The 21,985-nt window shown below is 46.2% G+C and overlaps 1 protein-coding gene and 1 long non-coding RNA gene across 9 annotated transcripts in view; one reads left to right on the top strand and one right to left on the bottom strand.

Annotated features, from left to right (window-relative positions):
* Positions 1-21,985, top strand: part of SLC4A4 (solute carrier family 4 member 4) — a 1,258,962-nt gene that overhangs the window by 531,886 nt on the left and 705,091 nt on the right. The gene's annotated exons all lie outside the window — the stretch shown is intronic.
* The window catches only part of LOC138510542 (uncharacterized), a 276,432-nt gene that overhangs the window by 167,556 nt on the left and 86,891 nt on the right, over positions 1-21,985 (bottom strand). For both annotated transcript variants that reach the window (XR_011280405.1, XR_011280406.1), the window contains exon 2: positions 3,054-3,215. This is a non-coding gene — a long non-coding RNA (uncharacterized lncRNA). The remainder of the gene's footprint in view (positions 1-3,053; positions 3,216-21,985) is intronic.

Here is a 21,985-nt window from a genome sequence, read left to right as displayed (position 1 = left end):
GTGTTTATGTGGTGCATGGCGGACTGCAAGTGTGCTTCATGTTTAACGCTGCTATGTTGTGGCGTCAGTGCCATGGTTTCTTGGTGTTCAGTCGAGGCTATCCATATAGGCTTCCCTGTCCATGATCACAGCCTCTTCTCCCACACAAAGATGTGCATTGTGTTCGTTCTGTATGGCTGGCTGAGAGAATACCTTTCAGTGTATTTGTCAATCATTGGTGCACTCAGGATCTGCCCAAAATAAGATGGTGGCTGCAAGCGTTTCTGGGCTTTCGTATCGTGATGAATTTCGGGGGGCGGAGGGGTGGTCTTGGGACCTCCGGGGCTTCCACTTTATAACTGTCATTGTTATACATCAGACAGTTCCAAATAACGTCCTGATGAAGGAAGACCTGACAATTAAGGTCCAAACACGTGTTGGCAGCAATCAATTAAAGATAACTGTTGTCGGAAAATGTTGGAACTTTTTATTCTGTCTTATAGTTATTTGATCAATAAACTGTAGGATATAGCGCACATGGTTAGCTTGTTTATTTTACTTACATATTCATGATTTTGGGCTAGTGTCAGGTTGGTTGACCGGTGCAGCTTGCTTTCCTACCGTTTGAACTGTATGAATCTGTGTGAATTACATGTTTAGTCCAATCTGCATATTTAGGTATTAGCTCGATGAGGTGGTAGCCCAAACCTATCTTCTTACCATGAGATAACAGCTAGTAGATTCCCAGAGTAATATTCCTGGTGAGCTGCTTATTTGAAGGACGTTTAGGATTCCTATGTCCTATGTTGCAATCACGGCTTTGTTTTGTGTACCTGCCTTGCAGAGGAATCCTTCAATTAAAGATATATTTGTGGTTGCTTCAGTTTCAAGTGGCACCTCATTTTAAAAGTGAGTTTGAAACAGGCTCAGTTTTCTGTTCGTAGCCCCTTCTAAAAATTGAAATTGAACTGCCGGAAAAAACAGGTACCATGCCTAATAAAAAAAACAACTTGTGAAGTGCTTGCTACCACGAGTGTGTTGTTTGGTAGCATCGAAAGTAACAGGTGTTCCTTTTCCCCGACACAATGGTACTTATTTGATCAATCACAATACTCTAAAATATATTGCTAGCACCCAGTGTGAAAAAATGTATGAACATTAGGATGGACACAAATACCGGCAGTGAGTGCTTAACCCACTGAGCTGTTTCACCAGCTAACCAAAACTACGTTGTCACTATACAAAATGCAAATGATGGCAGATCTCCAAAAGGTATTTCTTCGTTTGGAGTTTAGAGGGAAAGCTCCTTCTGGGCTTCCTCCACTCTCCCCTGTACCCCGTTTCTTCAGTCCCTCTGTTTAGGGGAGAGAGCTGAGAGATAGAGGTGTTTCGAGCACCTCCATAGTGGGCATAGGTGAGCAAGAGTGCACACCGCCTTCTCTACTGACCTTATGAGAGTATGGGCGTCTGTGGGATGGGAAAAGTAGGGGAAGATCGTGCATTTATTTTATTGTCATTAATTCAAAAGTTCAGTCAGCACCCGGGCCTTTACTCTTAATACCGTGAAGCACAGAACAGTTGTTAAGACAGCAGTAAACTGCTTCCTTGACTGCAAAGCAACTGTTTCGAGAGGCACCTGGCACCAGCCATCTTAGGCTTTTGATAAGGAGTTATCTGTCTTGGCCTTGAAAGCGGGCCTCTGCATTATCTGATTATTTTCAAAGTTTCACATGCACAAAACAAAAGGCTTCTTTCATGAGGCCTTATTGCACTGCTAACCATAGGGAGCTGGTGGAAGTCGGGGCATCTCAGCTTTCAATTTGTATGACTAAGGAAAGAGAATAGAAATTAGTGTTATGCTACTTAAAAACAGACTTCTGGATGCATATTGTGTTTCTTTGTATAGGTTTCAGCCTTTGGTGGTTTGCAGCTAAAGAAACCAAGTTGCAAGAGGAAGAAAAGAAGATCTGTCCAAGATAATATTTTTTTGCATAGTGTTTGCAACCACAAATGTGTTGTCCTGTAATTAATACCTGCTCCTATAACTGAATTTAGTTGTATTGCAGGATATTTGCCTGGGAGGCATGCGAGCATGAGTCAGTCAGCATGATTTTAACAAGGGGCCTGCAAAATACAATTCGCTCTCAACAACAAACGGTTAGTTCACTGCTCTATAGGTGACGCAGGAGGCCATCACTGGACCCACAGAAAACAAACACTCAATGCCTGGGAGACAAGGATTGGCAATGCCAATAGTTTTTGTATAGGAATGGGAAAGGCATTTGCCATGCACTGTCGTAGTGGTAATAAATGACCATAGATGCTAGAAGGTGCAAAATGGTGCAAGTATCTGGGCATATAATAGCAGTGCCTGGCAAATGACTAACACTTAAACACACCCCAAAACCTTTTAACAGGACTTCTGTGAAGACATGCATAGTGCTTATAAATCGAGTGGCTGAAGGCAGACCTGGTTAAGACATTTTTATTACACTAGTAACACTTTGTGCAGCTCCATTTAAGTCATTAACTTTCAGAAGACAGCTTTAAAAAATACTGGCAGGCACTTCATGCGCAAAGTTTGATCGTAAGACTTGATAAACCCAGCTCAAAAAGATCCTTGGAGGACATGTCTTCGCAGAGGGGGCAGAAAGTGGGTGGGAATGGCAATAGGGATTAACATGGCCATGGACAGTCAATGGGTGGGTAAATAACCAAACAACAACCAAACCACCTACATGCTTTGTATCCTTCCTCATATGCCATTTCTCCCTAGCTGTAATCTAATGTAATCGTTTTGGCTTATAGGTGGCCCTAAAGTGCCAGCTATAACTACAAATCTAAAAACCAAAACTAAAAATGTCATTGGATGCTTTCATTCAAAATTTGACAGGAATATATACAGGATAATAGGACCCCTTCCTTCAGACAAAGCATTATGCTTTTATTGGTGCAATGGCAGTGACCACACACGACACTGATGACAGCAACAACTTCATGTACCCAGATGCCATTTTGCTTGCAATCAAATGTTCACATAGGGGGCAACCATGACCATTCATGGACACCTTCACCTGACTTCCAGTGGGCAACCAATGGGTACTTTGCCAGACCTTAGTAGCCACGACAGTGCACAGAAAGTCTCTGCAGTCTGCTTCCTGAGAGGGTTCCTTGCAACCAAGTCGAGGGATGAACGTGGCGTGCAGCACACTGGCCTCCTAGACAGGGGGCGAAGTCTGAGGAAAAAACATAGGCACACTGTTAAAAAAGGCAGGAACACAGTCAGCTTTAAAAAATGAAGAGGTTAGCTTCAGAAAGAAGCAAGTATTTAAAAGCCCCTTGACACCCCCCGCCCCATTACCCCACACCCTCAAATTCCCTCTCCTGGTTAGTCCTTGCACACTCCTCCAACTCGCACCGAAAGATATAGACAAAAAAGGCCGAGAAGGGCCTGGTTATGTTGGGGTGGGGGCGGAGGGGTTGATGGGGTGTCCTTAATGGTGGCTATGGCCTACTGCTTTCACCCAATATCCGCTGCAACCATACTAGCAGCACAGCTTCATTTTACATTCCCCATACTCTATTAGGCAAAGAACCGGATTTTGTTGGCTCTAAACTTGGTCCTTCAGCACACATTCTACCCTATGCAACAGTATGCTCACGCTGACTTCACCATAAGATGTCATTAAGCATGAGAGTTCAGTATGTGGCTTTGGGACATCCAGGCGACAAAGAAATCCAGATCAAAAGAAGAGAACTGTGACAAATTGACTTTTATCCTGCAAGAATACCATGATGAGTATAGACTCAAGCACCCACTCAACCCTCACACTTCTACAAACCAAGAGCCAACAAAGTAATAAAGGTAAAACAGCCACAGTCAAGAGATATTCCTCCTTTGACTTTTGTGGTAATGCGGGCCGGGGGAAGGCTATACTCTTAAAAGGGGTGTGAATGTGATTCAGTAATGAGCCAAACAGCAAAGTATCACAGTTAACAAAAAAAAAAGGAATGTCCAATCAAGGTTCTAAACAAGATATATGTCGTTTAAGCACACTATATACAAGAAAACTAAATAGAAAACACTTCCAAAAACCCACCCCGGTGGAAAGGACAGAGGAGATGTGAGAATAGAGACAATCAAACACTCTGAGTGGGAATACATGGGTGAGAAAGCAATTTCAGAAACCAAAATGCTCTTGGTAAAACGATATGTCCTGGGGGCAAAAAATGTGCACATGAGATCTAACCAGTTTCTAGGGCCCAAAATGGACCAAGGGGGCATGTAAGGGCCAATAGAACCTTCTTGGTGGTGTGACTATGGTGAACCAGGTTGTTCGGTGCTGTTCATGCGCCTGGAGCCTGTTTAAGTGCAACAGTCGTGGTGGCGTAGACGTGGAGCGTTCTCAAGCACGGGTCAAACAGAGCTTGTTGTGGTTCAAAGGCGATTCGGGGAGACAAGTGAATCGTGAGGGCTAACAGAGTTGGTTTGGCGGTCAGTTCGAAGAAGCTGGTGACTGGATATGCTGGCCAGCCTGACGGGTTCAATTAAGTGCTTGACGGGATGCAGATCGTGAAAGCCACCAGGGTCGGTTAGAAGGTCGAGTTGACGGCGAAGACCCTGGCAACTGTATGTGCAGGTTTGGTTAAAGTAATTTGATGTAGTGTCTGACGTTAGCGGCTCAAAGAGACACCAGGATCTGTTTGATTGGTGATGACAGTCAGCAGAAAAGTTTCTGGCGGAACGATCTGAAGTTCGGCAGAGACAGGTGCAACAAAGGAGTTTGTAGTTCGAGCCTAGGCAATGATACGCTCAGCTAACGTGGTGCAGCGATGTACAGGTTCAAATGAGCAGCTCTAGTTCCAAAAACTTGGTGAGTGCCAAAGACAACTCCAGTGGGTCCTGCTTTTTAGAAATGCGGTGAGCCCGGCTCAATGACAGTTTGACCGGTTCAATGCAAGGAATCAGAGGGTTATGGGCTGCCTTGGCTCTCTGGATGCTGTGAGAGTCCCACTTAGGGGTCTTAATGACAAGTTCAGGCGTTGTTCTCTGGGTTTCAGGAAGGGAGGCCTGTGCACACCTTTAGGGGTCCTTCACCAGGTTGAGGTCCTGGCAGCTGTGTGGCTGGCAGAGAGACAAGTCTGATTGTAGCAGCAGGTTCACCCCCAATGTGCTCTCGGGATGGGTAGGGAACAGAGCTCACCTCTGCCTTGAACTCTCAGTCTCCACCTCACTGATGGATGGCTCTGGAAAGTCAACTCTAACCACAGAGGTCCGATGAAATCTTCTTCCAGAGTTGGAATCCAAAAGTTGATCTGAAGAACTGGTGGGAGACCCCTTCTTTTAAAGGCAAAAGCCTATAGGTGATTGGTCTAAATCTAGCCTGCTTCAGGGGTTCAATCCCTGCGCTTGAAAGAAATGGACTTTGCCCTTCTGAGATCACACCCAAAGTAATTTACTCTAGAGGAAGAGAAGTGGTAGGAAGGAGAGGGGTCCTCCACTGAACAGAGCTCCCCGGGATACACTATCCAACCCCACCCTGTTCCCTTCTCAATAGGATCAAAGGCCCTTAGAAATGCAGCACCCTTGTGTGAGGGTACTGTCCTTGAATTGATGTGCTCCTTTCTTGGCTTGGCCCAGGACAGCTTCCTGCAGCGTGGCTGCCTCTGGCGATGGGCGTTACAACCCTCACAAAGAGATCAAAGTAGAGTCCTGGCCATTCCGTCCCCTGTCCTGTCAGTTCAGAATACACATTACCTTCCACAGCTGACCTGGCTCACAGGAGCTGACACCCTTGTGATATCAATTTGGATTTGGCTGCAATAATCATGAATAGTGCCGTGCACCATGCCTTAACTTAGGCATAGCTTATATTTAGAGTTTACCTTGCCACCATCATGGGCTACTTATAATCATCATAGGTTTGATACAAGGGTGCATATCTTAAATGCACCCCCTGCGCTGCAGAGACTTGGCGGTCACTGCAGCTGTCATATGGGTAACTGTGACCTCTGGGCCTGCACTGTGCCACTGTAGAGCACACACTGCAGATCATGAGGCTGTTGCAGCATTGCACAGATACACACTATGCTTCTAGGATGGAGCTTATGAAAGGAGAATCTGATCAGAGGTTACTTTCAGAAGTTGGTGATATGGCACGTCATGTGCTGACATCATTGTTTACACGGCTCCAGAGAAAATGGTTGTGGAAAGCCCTGTAGATATAGGGGCACAGATATATCTGCTGCCAGTGCCCAGCCTGTAAATAGTAATTGTTTCAACAATAAACAATGACATGCAGGGGCATTACTGGGTCAGGTAATGCCTGGGGACAGAGTAACAGGCCCAAGCAAAGCCAGCACCTTAATATGAGCCTTGGGGCATTACCAGAGCCAGTAATGCCCCCAACCAGAGAGGTTTATTGATATTGGTATCCTGGCCTGCTTACAGGTGTGTTCTTGTTTTTTTAAGTTGAGAACTGGCACGGTTGTTGTTTCTCAACTTAAAATAAACCTACAAACGAAAATGGACACCATGGTCAAGGGAGAAGGGAACTACACGTGTTTCCTGGCGCCGGCGAGGGACCAGGCAGACTCAGGTTATTGGGGCACGGGTTGGGGTGGGGCAGAGGAGGTGGAAATTGGGGGTGGGGGATAGCAGGTGCAGGAGTGCCTACATGCTGCCCGGCGGTAAAAATGTCAGCCTCCCGTTGCTCAGGGGCTAGGAACATTGTGATTTACCATGACATAAAGCACGCTTTTTAAGCTCCCTGAATGGCTGGGAGGCCCCATGGCTACAATGTCTGTTTGTTATGACGGCTCCTGGATCCCCCATCATTGATCAGCTGCAAAAAATGTTGATGTTCCCACAGCACACCACTTTTTACCTCACTATGACACCTGTAATGGTGCCAGATTTGTGCGTGTTTTTATTCTGCTGTAGAAGTGGCTCTGCCTGCAGAGAAGCTCCTTGTTTTTGTCCTCCAGCACGTTTGGCATTCGCTACGGCCATTGCCAAACCATAAATCATGAACAACCAACGGGGCCTTAAAACACCACTTTCCTTCATGAATTGATTCGACCCTAACACTTTATCTTTCCATAACGAGATGTCAGAATTCAAACCCACACAATTACATCTCAATTTGGTGATTATAGCTAGAGTGTTTGATGCAGGGTCACCAGAGCAAGTGCGTTGAATGCCTGACCAACTGGCAAGAGCATCATGCATTTTATTTGTGGGTTTGAGCGACTCGATCTCAGTTCTAGCAGATGAATATGCCGCAATAAATCACCTCTATATTTTTTAACAGTTGACAGATTTAGAGATGGATACAACATAAGATCTAGGAATTCAGCAGCGAAGTTAATTTGGCAAAGATCTTGCTTAACATGTCTGAAACCAGGTTACTAGCGACAGCTGATCTCTTAGCCAAAGATCTTGGATTATGGTCTGTGAAAGACAAGCTTTTTGCTTAGCTATCGGTTTTAAAAAGAGAACAGTTGCTGCTGCGCGAAATTGATCAATCTCGCAGCTAAGGCCAATTTCTCTTTGACAAGGAAAATTGGGGGCCCACATAGGCAAGACCAATAATCGTTTCACCAATACATTAACAGCCCACACTGCAGAGCTGTAAAGTGCAACCGTGGAAACGTTCGACTCGTGCACGTTCAGCATCATGTTGACTGGGTGAACCGGCTTGAAAATACGTGTAAAGTTAGAAATACCCCCTATTGTTTGTTTCATCGGACGCACTGGTTTGATTACATGTTTCACATTAAAGCGAGTGGGAGAAAATCTTGTCTCTAGATAATAAAACTGCTTCACAAGAGGTATGCTCTCGTCCTGTGTGTAAAAAGAATCGTTAGACCCAAACGTTTTTGGATGGAAAAAAGTGATTGCTGACTTGATAGCATTAATTGACGTGCTTCTCCCTGTCATATATTTCGTATATGAGTCATGTAAAAGATGAAGCGACTTCTGTTATGGACCAACAACACCCAGTCATCGGCATAGGCTAAAAAGGGAATTTAGGTATTATCCAAACAATGGGTGTGGGCATGTACTTGGTAGGGGATGGTATACAAAGAATTAGTGAATAAATTAAAGAATAGCGGAGCCTTCGCACAACCCTGACGACCCCCACTGGTAATTGGAAAAGCTTTCAGTAGCTTGTCCTGTTTGCTATATCGAACTATGGCAAAATTATCTTGATGTAATGTAACTCAAAGCGATAGTATCTTCCTTGGGATATCTAGTTGGTATAAGCTTATATACAAAACATTGCAATCAACTGTGTTAAAAGCCATGGCCAGGTCAATAAAAGTTATACACAAATCTTCATTTTTGATCCATAATGATTTGGCTATTAGTACATAGAGATTCAAGCCCTGTTGTCAAGTACCAGCCCCTTCACAAAAAACCAATTGAATCAGTGAAAATATTGTTGTTCGCAACAGTTTGTCCCAATTTAACCAGAACAGCTTTACCAAAACTCTCTATGTCACAAGTTTGATTCTTTGTAGGTCTGGCATGGTGTTTCTTCTTTAAAATTCTTGTCTGCTCAGTGATTAGCAGAGGCATAGTTTAGCCAGGTGTATGGTGGTATTTTTCAACTAGCAATACGGGGTAGCCATATTCCTGGGATTGTTTAGGCCCACAAAAGTAATCTGCATTGACAGTTACTGCTCAATAAGGACATTTTTGAAGGTTAATAAAGCTAATATGTTCTCAAGCAACTGCCCACTTTTTGACATCTAATGTTACACCTTCATTAAAATGAATGTCTCAAAAACATGTAAAAAAACAAGAGTTCCTGTACTGTCCCGTGGTGGATGAGAGATGTTCTGCCCGTCTTGTGTGTTCGCTCATGCTATTTTGCGTAAATTCCCCATTATAACAGCATTAACGCAAGTACTTTCTGGTGCATAATACAAGGAGCTGATCCTCCTGAACCCAACAAAGCCTCCTAAACCAAACAGGCTCAATGGTGTGTTTGTTACACCCTGCACCGTCCCGATGAAATGTGTTCCTGGGTGTGCGTCCCTGGCAACACTACAGTTTGTGACAAGCGATGCCAGCTACTGATTCACTTCCACCCGAGGTGCTGACAGCGAGCGCTGTGCAGCTGCTTTTTGACGAGTGTTTCCGACTGTCCAAACAGTACTGCCTTTGAGCAGCTCCATGACGTCAGATTCGTCTGCCTTAAGAGTATGTTTGTGTTCCACCTCATTCGTTTTTACTTTGTTCCCTATTCTGGTCCCACCATTCTATTTTAAACGGACGGGTTGGCATTATCTGATGAAACTGTCGATGATACCATATTCTCATTATATATTGGATTTCTATCTTGTTCCTTGAGGATTAGGCATATTTGAATAGCCAAAAGAAGGGCCACTGAGATATCCTTGAGTGGATGGAGTCTTGTGGAACTAAAGTGGCTGCTCTTGGAACACCACAGAAGAACAGTAAATGTTCCATTGTTTGCCTCGCAAAATATGTTCAAGGAAGTGTTTCTTTTTTCATTGCCCAAATGGGGAGGCATTTTGTTACCCCTCCTCTAATTACTATAGGACGTCTTATATCAAAGTGGATACTGTGAGCAAAGCGAACTTCTTGCTGGCGCTTAAGAAGGGCGCAGTACGCTGTGCTCACAAGTGTGCCATTGTATACTTTTGCCACCCTTGTGAATGCAAAGGCTGCTCCTGCAAGGACTTTACTGTGGCTACCAACCTCATACTGCCAGCCAAACCCACAAGGCACGACTTCAAGTGGGTCAGAGTAGCACCCAGGCAGTCTCTAAAAAACTGCTCCTGAGCCGGGGCTCACTCAGACCCCACTTTAAGAAACTGCTATGATTTCTTCTGTGCGCTCTTGCGAGTAGATAAAGCACACTCTCGGAGACGCATGCTGGGAGGGATCAAACACTGAATTTCAAGCTGTGGAAGGAATGCTTTTAGAAAAATGTCTTCTGCACAGTTCAGCCCAAGCCTCACAGCCAGGGAGCTAAAGCTTTCCAAATGATTATATATAGTTTCTGGTGTCAGACATTGTACTGTTAGGGTTAGTGTTGTGACACATGAAATTAGCAAGCCCAGTGTGCATTACGTACTCAGAAGGGTTGCATGCTTGAATCAATGTGACAGACATATTTGTCAAGTGTACAGATCTGCCGTCATTCTTATGTTCCCAAAATGCAATTTCTTTCTATGCAAAACAGCCAGGCACACACCGTGATGCTATTTCTCCCCCTCCTTTTCTTATAAGGTATTTATTTGTAGAATTATGTGTTTTACTCACTGATTTAGTTGTTTGTTATGTCTGTATATTGAGGTAAGAGAATTATTTATTTACAAACTGAGCTAGATCCATGTATTTACAATATGCAAACAGGATGCGAACAAGACCGCCAGAGACTATGCTTAATGCCGAAAATACATGTTTGTCTCATGATGCATTGGTGTGGCAGGCAACACACAATGCATGTACGCACAGGAGCTATTACCTCCTTTGAGGAGGCCATCTCCCACCTACTCACAATCAACACAAAACCTGGCTCACAAATCACATTACTAGGCAATTTTAACCTCGGCCTAGAGGACCCTAATGATACAAACGCATCTTCAATCAGCGATACTATTACACACTTAGGTTTGACACAACACATTAACACACCTACACACTCCAAAGGCAGAACATTAGACTGGCTCGCCAAAGCTAACTACAACATCTCGGTTACTGACATCACACCATGTGCCTGGTCAGACCACCACCTTATCATATTTACTATATCTAAAACCACTCAAAAAAAGGAACACACTACTGAGGGCCTGAAAACCCTAGCCAGAAACAAACGTAATATTACCATCGAGAATTTGAGACCTTTGATGATGCCCATTACCTCAGAAACTGGTATATCCCCCAACACTAACCCCGCAACATTAGTCGACCTTTACAATAATACACTGGAACAAGCCTTGAATCTAATAGTGCCTTACAAATTGAGAAAGCCCAAACCCACTGCACATGTGAACAAATGGTTCTCGGCAGAATTTAAGGCATTGCGCAACCTCAAGAGAACAGCTGAATCCAGCTGGAGAAAAGCACTATCGATCACTTCCAAGCAAACATTCACCCTATCAGCAGCCACATATGAAGCTGCTATTATGAATGCCAAAAAAGAGATCTTTAACACAAGAATACACAATGCTAAGTCTAGTACTAAAGAGCTCTTTTCTATCTTACGAGAACTGGAATCTCCTGTACCCCCCACTGAGGACTGCATCAAGGACAAAACCTGGTGCAATAATATCCAACAAGCGCTCTCTAATAAAATAGCCCTCCTGCAAGCCAAAATAGAATCCAAAAAAGCCAATCTCACGCCTAAGAACCACCCTGACAACCGGCATTGCCATCTACCCCCTGACTGCCCCCTATTCCACTTCTCTCCCATTATGGAGGACAAAGTAATAAACATAATTGCCAGCTTAAAACCCTGTAACTGTCTAGGTGACCTATGTCCTGCCTCAGTCATCAAGGACGGTGCCAGAGATCTGGCCCCCTTCATCACCGCACTTATTAATGCCTCATTTAAAAACTCGCCAGTCCCCAATAACCTCAAAGAGGCTTGGGTCCTACCCCTGCTCAAAAAACCTAACTTAGACCCCAACACTCCAACTAATTATAGGCCCATCACTACGGTCCCATTCCTCCTAAAAATACTAGACAGAGTAGTATACCTCCAATTCAAAAAACATTTGGAAGACAACAACCTTCTAGGACTGCGACAATCCGGCTTTAGACCCAGACACGGGACAGAAACAGCCCTCCTGGATCTAAAATCCAAATGGATGAAGCCAAAGACAAGGGCAAGCTGGCTATTTTGTTGTTGTTGGATCTGTCTGCAGCCTTCGACCTAGACGATCACCAAATTCTCACCGAACACCTCTCCTCAGCTGCCGCATTCTCTCAGGATGCCACCAATTGGATTCGGTCTTTCCTCTCGGACAGAACAACCAGGGTCTTTGCCCCCTCGGGCGGCACCTCTGCAGACCCGGTCCCAATCCAGTGTGGAGTCCCCCAAGGTTCTTGTATCTCCCCCACACTTTACCACATCTTCACCAAGCTCCTCTTTGACTGCCTTGATGACCTGGGCATCACATACACCAACTATGCTGATGACACCCAGGTCCTCATCGCCCTCACAGGGAATTATGACGAGGATGTTCCTAAACTGAACAAGATCTACCTAGGAATACAAGCATGGATGGCCACCCACAGCCTCTGCTTAAATGACGATAAGATGGAACTGCTTTTTGTCGGCTCACAGCACCGTCTCAACAAACTGGACCCCAGGTACCATTCCTTCACCATAGACGGTAATGTCATAAAAGTATCTAAGGAAGTCAAAACTCTAAGAGTATACCTAGACTCCACACTCTTCCTTAAAAAGCAAATCAACGCCACCATCTCAGCAACGGCCTATACCAATAAACTTATAAATTCCTGCAGACCATTTTTATCCACTAACAGTTGCTTCACTTTAGCTAGAGCCCTCATATTATCTAAATGAGATTACTGCAACACTCTTTTCCTCGGCTCTACTAACCACATCCTGAACAGACTGCAGATTCTGCAAAATAATGCCCTCCGCTGCGCTCTCAATCTTCCTCGGAAGGCCCACATCACCACATTCAGAAAGGAAGCCCACTGGCTCCCCATCCGATATAGAATTAAACTTTGGGCACTAGTCATCACACGCAAATGCCTACACTTGACAGCCCCCTGGTACCTTTCAGACAAATTCACGAGACAGTGCTCTACCAGACCAACCAGAACACCCTACCTTCACTAACTCACCATACGAAAGTTCAACCTGAAAACCACTGGTGGAGCTAACTTTCCGGTATTGGCAGCTAAATACTGGAACGCACTTCCTATGACGATTAGAGCAGAAAAATTCATTTTGGTCGTTTAGAGCCAAAGTCAAGGAACTGCTCTTCACCCAACAATAGAATGAATGTACATCATATCATAACGGTGGTATCCAAACTGTAACCTGATCACGCTACGTCTTACTGTACCTTACCTTGGACCACTCTGTAACAAGATCTATTGTACCATTTACTGTAATGTTTCTTTTTCTGTTCATATTCTGTTTGTGCAACAATACGTAACCACTGTTGAGCTGAAAGATTCTTAGCGCCCAATTACCCAAGGGTTGGGCTGCGCTTTACAAATAAACAAACTAAACTAAACTAAACCTTTGCCAAAACTGCCTGGCACTGTTTAGGTCTTTGCCCAGCACTCTTTAGGTCACTCCTTGCACTTGGGCCGCACCCTCTTGTTAGAGAGCCCCCTTGATTTCTCATCCAATTTAAAGCACTAACACATGGGGCCTCATTACAAATCTGGCGGTAGCTGTGCTGTTAAAAATGGCAAGGCTGCCGCCGGAGTTTCATTTTTTCCGGCACCCGCGAATGGGCAAGAACCGGGTCATGCCGAGCTCGGCGGACCCGGTAATTGCCCATTTGTGGGTGCCGGAATCAAGGGCCTTCCGATCCCCATTCTGCCCTATGGGGCTGAATGGGGATGGGGACGTCGGATGCAGAGGCACATTCAGAGTTGTGCCGGTGCATCCGACGTGCTCTGCTCGCGGGTGCCGTTACACCCGCCAGGAAAACCTGACGCAGAGCTCCTAGTATGGTGGTCCAGGAACTATGGTACTGGCATGCTTACCGGTACCATAGTTCCCGGACCGCCAGGCTTGTAATGAGGCCCATGGTCTCCTTTTTAAACACAACAGGTTAATAACTGATGTTTCCTGTTGCTAGAAGGGATGCAAGGTGAAGGATGCATGGGAGAAAGGAACCTGCTTTGTCAGGTGACCCTGTACACCAGCTGAGGGTCCTGCCTACAAAACAAAGCCCCCCTCAGCCTACAATACCCAGGACTCTGCCTGCAAGTGTGGAAGCCATTTGGAGCACTGTGCTTGGCTTCCGAAGGGACATGTGAGTGTCCAGAGGTTCAAGTGAGGAAGCCATTTGGAGCACTGTGCTTGGCTCCTGAAGGGACATGTGACTGTCCAGGGGTTCATTTTCAATAGTTTCATTTTTCTTGGCTGCCACGTCCTGCTTTGCCAGAGGACCTTGTGCACCATCGGAGAGTCCTGCCTGCAAAAGGAAGCTCACCGGCCTACAACACCCATGACTCTGTGATTGGCTCCCAGAGGAACGTGTGACATATGGCCTTCTTTATTCTGTGTCCCTGGGCAACCAGGCCAGGCGTCTGCCGTCAAGGGCCCAAAGCAGCAAAGGGCAGCTTCCTGTGTGGTCCTGTTGTGGCTAGAAAGAGCATAGACCCAGAACCCCTGCCCAAGTAAGTGCTTCGCCGAGCTAACCTTTCACCCAACTTCTGCTTTCAAGCATAGGGATTCTTCCACCCATTGACCATCCTTTCACTGCAGAACCTTTGTTTCCTCATAGGACCAAAGAACATTGCTGTTTTGGGCCTGTTCTACTGTATTTTGGTTATATGTAGGCCCATTCTAGCCTAACTCAAAACTTACACCTGCTGCTTCTCAGTCACCAAACCCCTCCCTTCCCTTTCTACTCACCCTTGCGCTGCACCCGTTCTTCACTGTCTTCACTTGCCTATTTCTTATACTCCTAATCATGCATTTTGAATTGGCTTCATTTCTCCTTCTACTCACGTGTCCCCTTCCCTTCTTTCATTGCCTATAGTCTCAACTTGGTGTAACTTCTGCATCACTCTCCAGCCTCCCCATTTTCCTTCTTCGCCTCTGCACCTGCACAGATCAAATAAGACATTGCCCTGCTCCCAGGATCTCCAACCTCATCTATCCTCCTTGCCTACGGCACAACACACGTTGTCCTCCTGCATCTCCTATCACTCTTTCACTTGGCTTTTGGAATGCACAACCCCTCTACAATTCCCCCTACATCACTGACTACTTTGACTCTAATCACCCTCAACTTTCACTTCTTCCTATCAAAGAAACCTGCTGTTGACCAGAGTTTTAGGTTATTTCTGTTTGTCAAAAAATTCAAATCTCGTAGGAAAATGAATTTATATGTAATTTCTATTTATGTACAGACTGCTTTAGACAGTGTCCAACACGCACAATTGTGGGAATCCTGTGAGAAACTGGGGATCCCTCATGAGCTCCTGTCCGCTCTACTCTTCTTATACACAGGCAACACTGCAGTGGTGAGGTGGGGTATGTGTGGAGAACAAATGCCCCCTTTTCCTGTACAAAATGGGGTATGCCACGGATGTGTGATGATGCCAACATTGTTCTGCCTTTTTATTAATGGAGTGATTGAGAACTTGCCTTTGTCTGCCACTGGTGCCCAAACTCAGGGTGCAGGCAAACTTCCAGTTCTTGTGTTTGCATACAATGACAACCTTCTGTCACTGACATCATGTGGGGTAAAGAAATAATGTAATATACTCCAACACTTATGCAATTTAAAAAGGGTTAAAAATCAATTATGATTTTTAAAAACTATGTTTTTCACTAAGAGAAGGATGAAAAGGCCCAAGTTATTACTTAAGGTGGATGAAACCATTATTCAGCAAGTGAACCAATACCACTATCTGAGCACAAGGTTAACAGTCACAGGGAAATGGGAGTGTAACCTGGAGTGTAGGGTGTCTTAACTGGGCCATATCTAATTCAGGGGAATTTTCCACCCACCCCAAACAAGGTACACACAATACTCCTTTAGTTAATAAAGTTCATTTTATAAATCTGGGTCCCCCAATTTAATAGAATTGATTCCTTATAGCTTCCCTCCCCTTTTGGGACAAGAAACACACAGGGTTGAACAGAAGGTCTACTTATTAACAAAACAGAAATCCTGGAATCAGATTAAAGATAAACAATTTGTTCCAAAGCCCAATGATGAGAACTAATCAACACACTAGTCACTTCAGTAAGATGGCCTTTTCGACCCTGTTAATAGTTCTTCTGTGCTAAACGTCATCGCCAGAGAAAAGGGTCATGGGAATCTCACTGTATAAACACCATGGGACCTATTCTAATAAATATATCTTTTCCAGAAGCACATACACTTCTGAAATGTTCCCTAACTTCTCGGGATGCACAATCAATGTATATATTCCCAGCCCTCCGTAACAGCAAAGAACATGGCCAGGATTTAATCTAATTCCCTTCTTAGGATCGCTTCCCTCAGGATTACTTCCCTTTTAGATGATTCTCACATCAGGATTTCTTTTAGCTGAAATCACAGACGGGTGGCCACCCTCTTAAGGACTACTTCACTTCTCCCCCTCTAGGAACAGGTGGACTTCAGCCAGTAAGATAGGATCAGCTTTCTCCACAGCCTGTCTGCTTTCTCTTCCTCTGAAGAAGGCCTGTGACTTTAACTCCTGCTAGGCCTCACTTATATTCTTTGATAATAATCCCTCAATGGGTCCAAAAGGAGAGCAATCTATTCCTTCACCTTCCTGTTGTTATCAGTTCTTCCTTCTCTGCATCAGTCAGTGTGTCCGTGAGTGAGTCTATCGGTATCTCTCCGTGAGTGAGTGTGTCTGTGTCCAAAAGGGGCAGTCCAGCCCAAAGTACTAGGTCATATTGCTTCTGCACAAGGCCACAAACAACCCCAGACAAGTTTAATACTCATTGAGGGTCACCAATGAGGTGTAGTTTGGGTTTCTAGGCTCAGCAGGCTGGGGACCCACATGTGGGCATACCTGTCCCATTCAGGGTGACATAAGCAAAACTGAAAGGTGATGGCTGGAAGGTTTTGAATTAATCATAGCAATGAGCATGGCTCTGGGCAAACCCCCAGGCCATCGTGTTCAGCCTACCAAGCTATTATAGAAGGGAAAAGACCATATGCAAATCAGGCTTAGTCCCACCCCAAAACGGAAAGTCCAGCCCAAACTACTAGGTCAAATCACTTCTGCACGAGAACACAATCAACCTCAGACATGTTTTGGCCTCATTGGGCATCATCAGTGAGCTGTGGCTTGGGTCTCCAGGCCTAGCAGGTTCAGGACACATGTTTGAGCATACTCAACCCAATTGGGTCACAGTTGCAACATTGAAGGGTGATGGCTGGAAGGTTTTGAATTAATCATAACCATGGGCCTAGCTCTGAGCACCCTCTACGCCATCATTTTTCTGCCTACAAAGCCATTACAGAATGGCACAGGACTGTTCTAAAACCTCCCTATTTTACTATTCCTTATTTACACATTAGTCATGTTCTCACATTCAGCAGGATGAAAGGTGGAGCCAGGAACACCTGCCTTATGCCTGACTCCACCCCAGTCCTAATGGCCTTTCAACAGTACTGCCCTGTCGCCATATTCCCCCTATTTAAAATTACCCCCTTCTCTGGTACTCTATTACACTGAGAAGAATTAAATACTGATTCAGGCACACCTGATGTGGAATAACCGTTTCTCAGTACTATCAGCCTTTTGAATATACCAGTGGAATATGACATCTTCACATTTTAATAGAAGCCATTTGTACTGAACTCATTTGTTTCCATTTTACGGAATAAAGGATTAGCCGGGCACTCTTGGCACCTTGACTAACATAATACATTTAATGAAATCTCCTCATTTACTATCATCCAATTCAGTGGTACTCCTGAGGTCAATTGGGAGGACAAAATGATGAGAGATGCACCCCAAAATGTGACATATCTGCCCCTCCCCTAGCAAAGTCTCAGTGGTATAAGCTTATGTTCCATTGTTCTCATTGTATCACTTTCTGAAAGTTAAATGAGATTGCTTCTATTCCTGAATCAGTCTGTCAACTGTACTATATGATATGATATAATATGATATTTTATTTGTATCACACTTGTACACAAGTGTTTCAGAGCATGACTAGGCAAGGGATGGGAACAGGGGAGAACACAACACAACAACAACTATCTTACTAGGCCCAGTGACATTGAGAATGCGCAAGTGCATGGGAATGGGAAAAGGGGAAAAGTGCAAGGAAGGGGGAGAGTGCAAAGTGCGGAGCAGAGGCGAGCAGATAAATAATAATAAATAGAAATAAATAGAAAATGGGGGCAATAAACAGTGGTAGTGCAGCCAGCAAGTGGCAAGTGCTGTGTTTAAGGCAGCAGACTGGGTAAGTCTGATAAGTGCAGAAAAAGAAGAAATATGGGGGGGGGCTGTAAGGGTACTGGGCCCAGGGGACAGAGGGTGGCCAGGTGCACAGTGCCAAGAGAGAGCAGATCAGCAGGGGAGAGAGGGAGCGAAGGGGGAAGCAAAGAGGAAGGTCTTGAGGTTCTTCCGGAACCGGAGATGGTTTTCCTCAAGTTTTAGATTGGCAGGCAGGCTGTTCCAGAGGGAGGCCCCAGCCGAAGATAGAGATCTACCCCCAGCTCGTTGCTTTGGAAAATGATTGACCCGGAGGTAGTTAGAGGTAGAGGAGTGAAGAGCAAGAGAGGGGAGGCATTTGCGGAGGGATAGCTGAAGGTATTTTGGACCCAGGCCCCAGAAAGCCTTGTGGACAATGGAGAGGGTTTTGAATTTAATCCTTGCATCCACTGGGAGCCAATGGAGAGGTTTCAGGGCTGGAGAGATACGATCACAGGGCTTGAGGCCAAGGACAAGTCTCGCAGTCCTGTTCTGGATAAGTTGCAGAGGACGGAGGGTAGAGGCAGGTAGATTTAGAAAGAGGCTGTTACAATAGTCCAACCTAGAGAGAACCAGAGCTTGGGAGACAGTAAGCTTCTCAGGGAAGGAGAGGAAAGTCAGAGTACCTCTGAGGAGGTGCAGTAGGAAGTTTGACTTTTTAGAGACCTCAGAGATATGGGCGGAGAAGGAAAGTGTGGAGTCAAAGATGACCCCGGGTTTCTTAGCCTCGCAGGTAGGGGTAAGAGGAGGGCCAAGGGAGGCCGGCCACAGGGTGAGGGAGAAGGATGGAGATGGTATTCCGATGAGGAAGATCTCCATTTTGCTGGCATTCAGACAAAGATCATTGGCGGCACACCAATCTTGAATGGCAGTAAGGCAGTCAGAGAAGAGAGAGGGAAAGGAGGTGGCCGAGGGCAGCCAGAAAATGTGTTGAGTGTCATCAGGGTAGCACTGGAAATTTGGGCAGAAAATGGCAATGCAGTGGGCGAGAGTTGCCATGTATTGGTTGAGGAGCAATGGTGAGAGGTTAGACCCCTGGGGAACCCTACAGGTAGAGAGGAAGATAGATGATAGGAAGGACCCCAGTTGGACCTGGGAGTGTCGATCAGAGAGGTAAGAGGTCAGCCAGGCCAGAGCCTGATCAGTGATACCCAGGTTATCACAGAGACGGTTGAGCAGGATGGTGTGGTTGACCGTGTCCGAGGGAGAAGAGAGATCAAGAAGGATGAGGACAGAGGGAATGTTGGAGTCAAGGTTGGAGAGCAGATCTTCACGGATATTCAGGAGAGCAGGCAAGGGCATTGCAGAGAGCCTGGGAGGCAAGAGGGAGGATTGGAGACTGCCACAGGGTTGGCAAGCCCCTTGCAGATTTTAAAGAGTTCGGCCGAGTTTTTAGATGCTGCAGAGACACGATCTTGAATGTGGGCTCTCTTCTTAGTGCGGACTGCGGACAGAGAGTCGGTATTGCCTATGGAGCAGACGACAGGCCAGTTTGTCAGAGGATGAACAAGAAGCCCTCCATTTCATCTCAGCCGCCCTACACCTATGTTTAAGTGTAGCTAGGTCGGAGTCATATCAGGAATTGCACTTGGCTTTGGCTATGTTACCAAATACCTAACAAAATGCCCCCCAATTCCTAGGTTCAGCCCTATTTCCACCCTTTTCTTAATCCAGCTCTGTGTGTGTGTGTGTGTGTGTGTTTTTTTTCATCTACATACGTTTAGTACAGGAGAGTGGATATGTTTCTGCGCAGAATCACGTACTTGAAACCACAAATCCAACTTAAATGGGCTGTTTGTAATCCGCTTAAAATCATTGTTGCAGTCACTGCATTCACTGCAATCACTGCAGTCTCTACCTCTCATGTCCCCTCCCAGGCCCTCTGCACTGCACTGGCCTCTCACTTCATCTCTAAAACTCAGGACATCCTGTCCTCACTCTCCTCCTATCACCTCCCTCCCTCTCTTCCCGGCTCTTCCTCCGGCCCTTCTGCAGCCACCCCTCCTCCCTCCTTCTCTGCCTTTCCCCTTCTTTCTGCTGACAAGGTTTCCAGACAAGTCCGATCTATGAAAGTCTCGTCTAAACAGGTTCACCCCTGTTCCTCCAAAACTATCAAGGACCACATCGACTCCCTGGCTCCTGCCCTGGCTGACTTTTGCAACCACTCCTTCGCCTCTGGAGTCTTCCCATCCCCCCCTTAAGCACTCCCTTGTGCACCCTCTTCTTAAGAAACCCTCTTCCGACCCCTCCTGTCCGGCTAACTATCGCCCAATCTCCATCACTCCCTTCCTGGGCAAGCTCCTGGAGAAACTGGCCATCTCCCAGCTTAACCTCCATGCTGAATCTGTTGGTAGTCTTCATGACCATCAATCTGGCTTCAGAGCTGACAGAAGCACGGAAACTGCTCTCCTGAACATCCGTGAGGACCTGCTCTTGAACCTCGACTCCAGCACTCCGTGTGTTCTCATTCTGCTCGATCTCTCTTCTGCCTTTGACACTGTCAACCATGCCATCCTGCTCATCCGTCTCCATGATAACCTGGGTATCAATGGTCAGGCTCTGGCGTGGCTGACCTCTTTCCATTCCAATCGACCCTCCCAGGTCCAACTGGGGTCTTTCCTCTCTGACATCTTTTTCTCCACCTGTGGTGTCCCCCAGGGATCAAATCTCTCTCCCTGGCTGTTCAACCAGTATCTGGCACTCCTTGCCCACCGCATCGCCGCTCTCTGCCCCAACTTTCAGTGCTATGCGGACGATACCCAGCTCATTTTCAGGCTACCCTTGGCCTCCTCCTCTCCTTCCCTCATCTCTGACTGTCTGTCTGCTATCCAGGTATGGTGTGCCGCCAATGACCTCTGCCTTAATGCCAGTAAGACTGATATTCTACTCATCGGCACACCCACTCCCTCCTTCCCTGCAGCTCTCTGGCCGGCCTCTCTTGGCCCTCTTCCTGCTCCTACCTGCAAGGCAAAAAACCTCGGGGTCATCTTCGACTCCACACTCTCCTTCTCTCCTCATATATCTGACGTCTCTAAGAAATCACACTACCAGCTGCACCTCCTCAGAGGTATTCTTCCCTTCCTCTCCTTCCCCCAGAAGCTCACTCTCCCGAGCCCTGGTTCTCTCGAAGCTGGACTACTGTAACAGCCTCTATCTTAATCTGCCTGCCTCCACTCTCTGCCCTCTGCAACTCATCCAGAACAGAACTGCGAGACTTGTCCTTGGCCTCAAGCCCAGGGACCGTATCTCTCCAGGACTGAAATCTCTACACTGGCTCCCAGTGGGTGCAGGGATAAAGTTCAAAACCCTCTGCATTGTCCACAAGGCCTTCTGGGGCCTGGGGCCTAAATACCTTCAACTCTCTCTTCCTAAATATCTTACTTCCCAAGCCCTTCGCTCACCCGTCACCAACTCCCTCAGGGTCAGCCGCTTCTCGAAGCAACGAGCTGGGGGTAGATCTCTCTCCACGGCAGGGGCCTCCCTCTGGAACAGCTTTCCTGCCTCCCTGAAACTTGAGGAGAACCATCTCTGGTTCCAGAAGCACCTCAAAACCTTCCTGTTTGCTTCTGCTTTTTCTCTCCCTCTCCCCTGCTAAATTCTTCACTGAAACTGCACTGAATTTGCATCTGGGCCACTCTCACCGACCTCGGCCCGGGGCCCAGCCACTCTCCACTTGCACTGCCTCCGCAACCCCTGCACTGCGGGACTGTCTCTGTATCCCTACAGCCCCCCCCTTCCCAGCACTTGTCTGCACTTACCTTGCACTTGCCACCAGCTGGCCCTATTTATTTATTTTATTCTACTTACTTGTACTGCACTTCCCCCCTCCCCCATGCACTTTTTCCCTTTCCC

This window comes from Ambystoma mexicanum, chromosome 6p (assembly GCF_040938575.1).
Source record: "Ambystoma mexicanum isolate Mex_15411 chromosome 6p, UKY_AmexF1_1, whole genome shotgun sequence".
NCBI lineage: Eukaryota > Metazoa > Chordata > Amphibia > Caudata > Ambystomatidae > Ambystoma > Ambystoma mexicanum.
The sequence above is the reverse complement of the archived record's forward strand: the minus strand, read 5'-3'. Positions and strand labels throughout refer to the sequence as shown.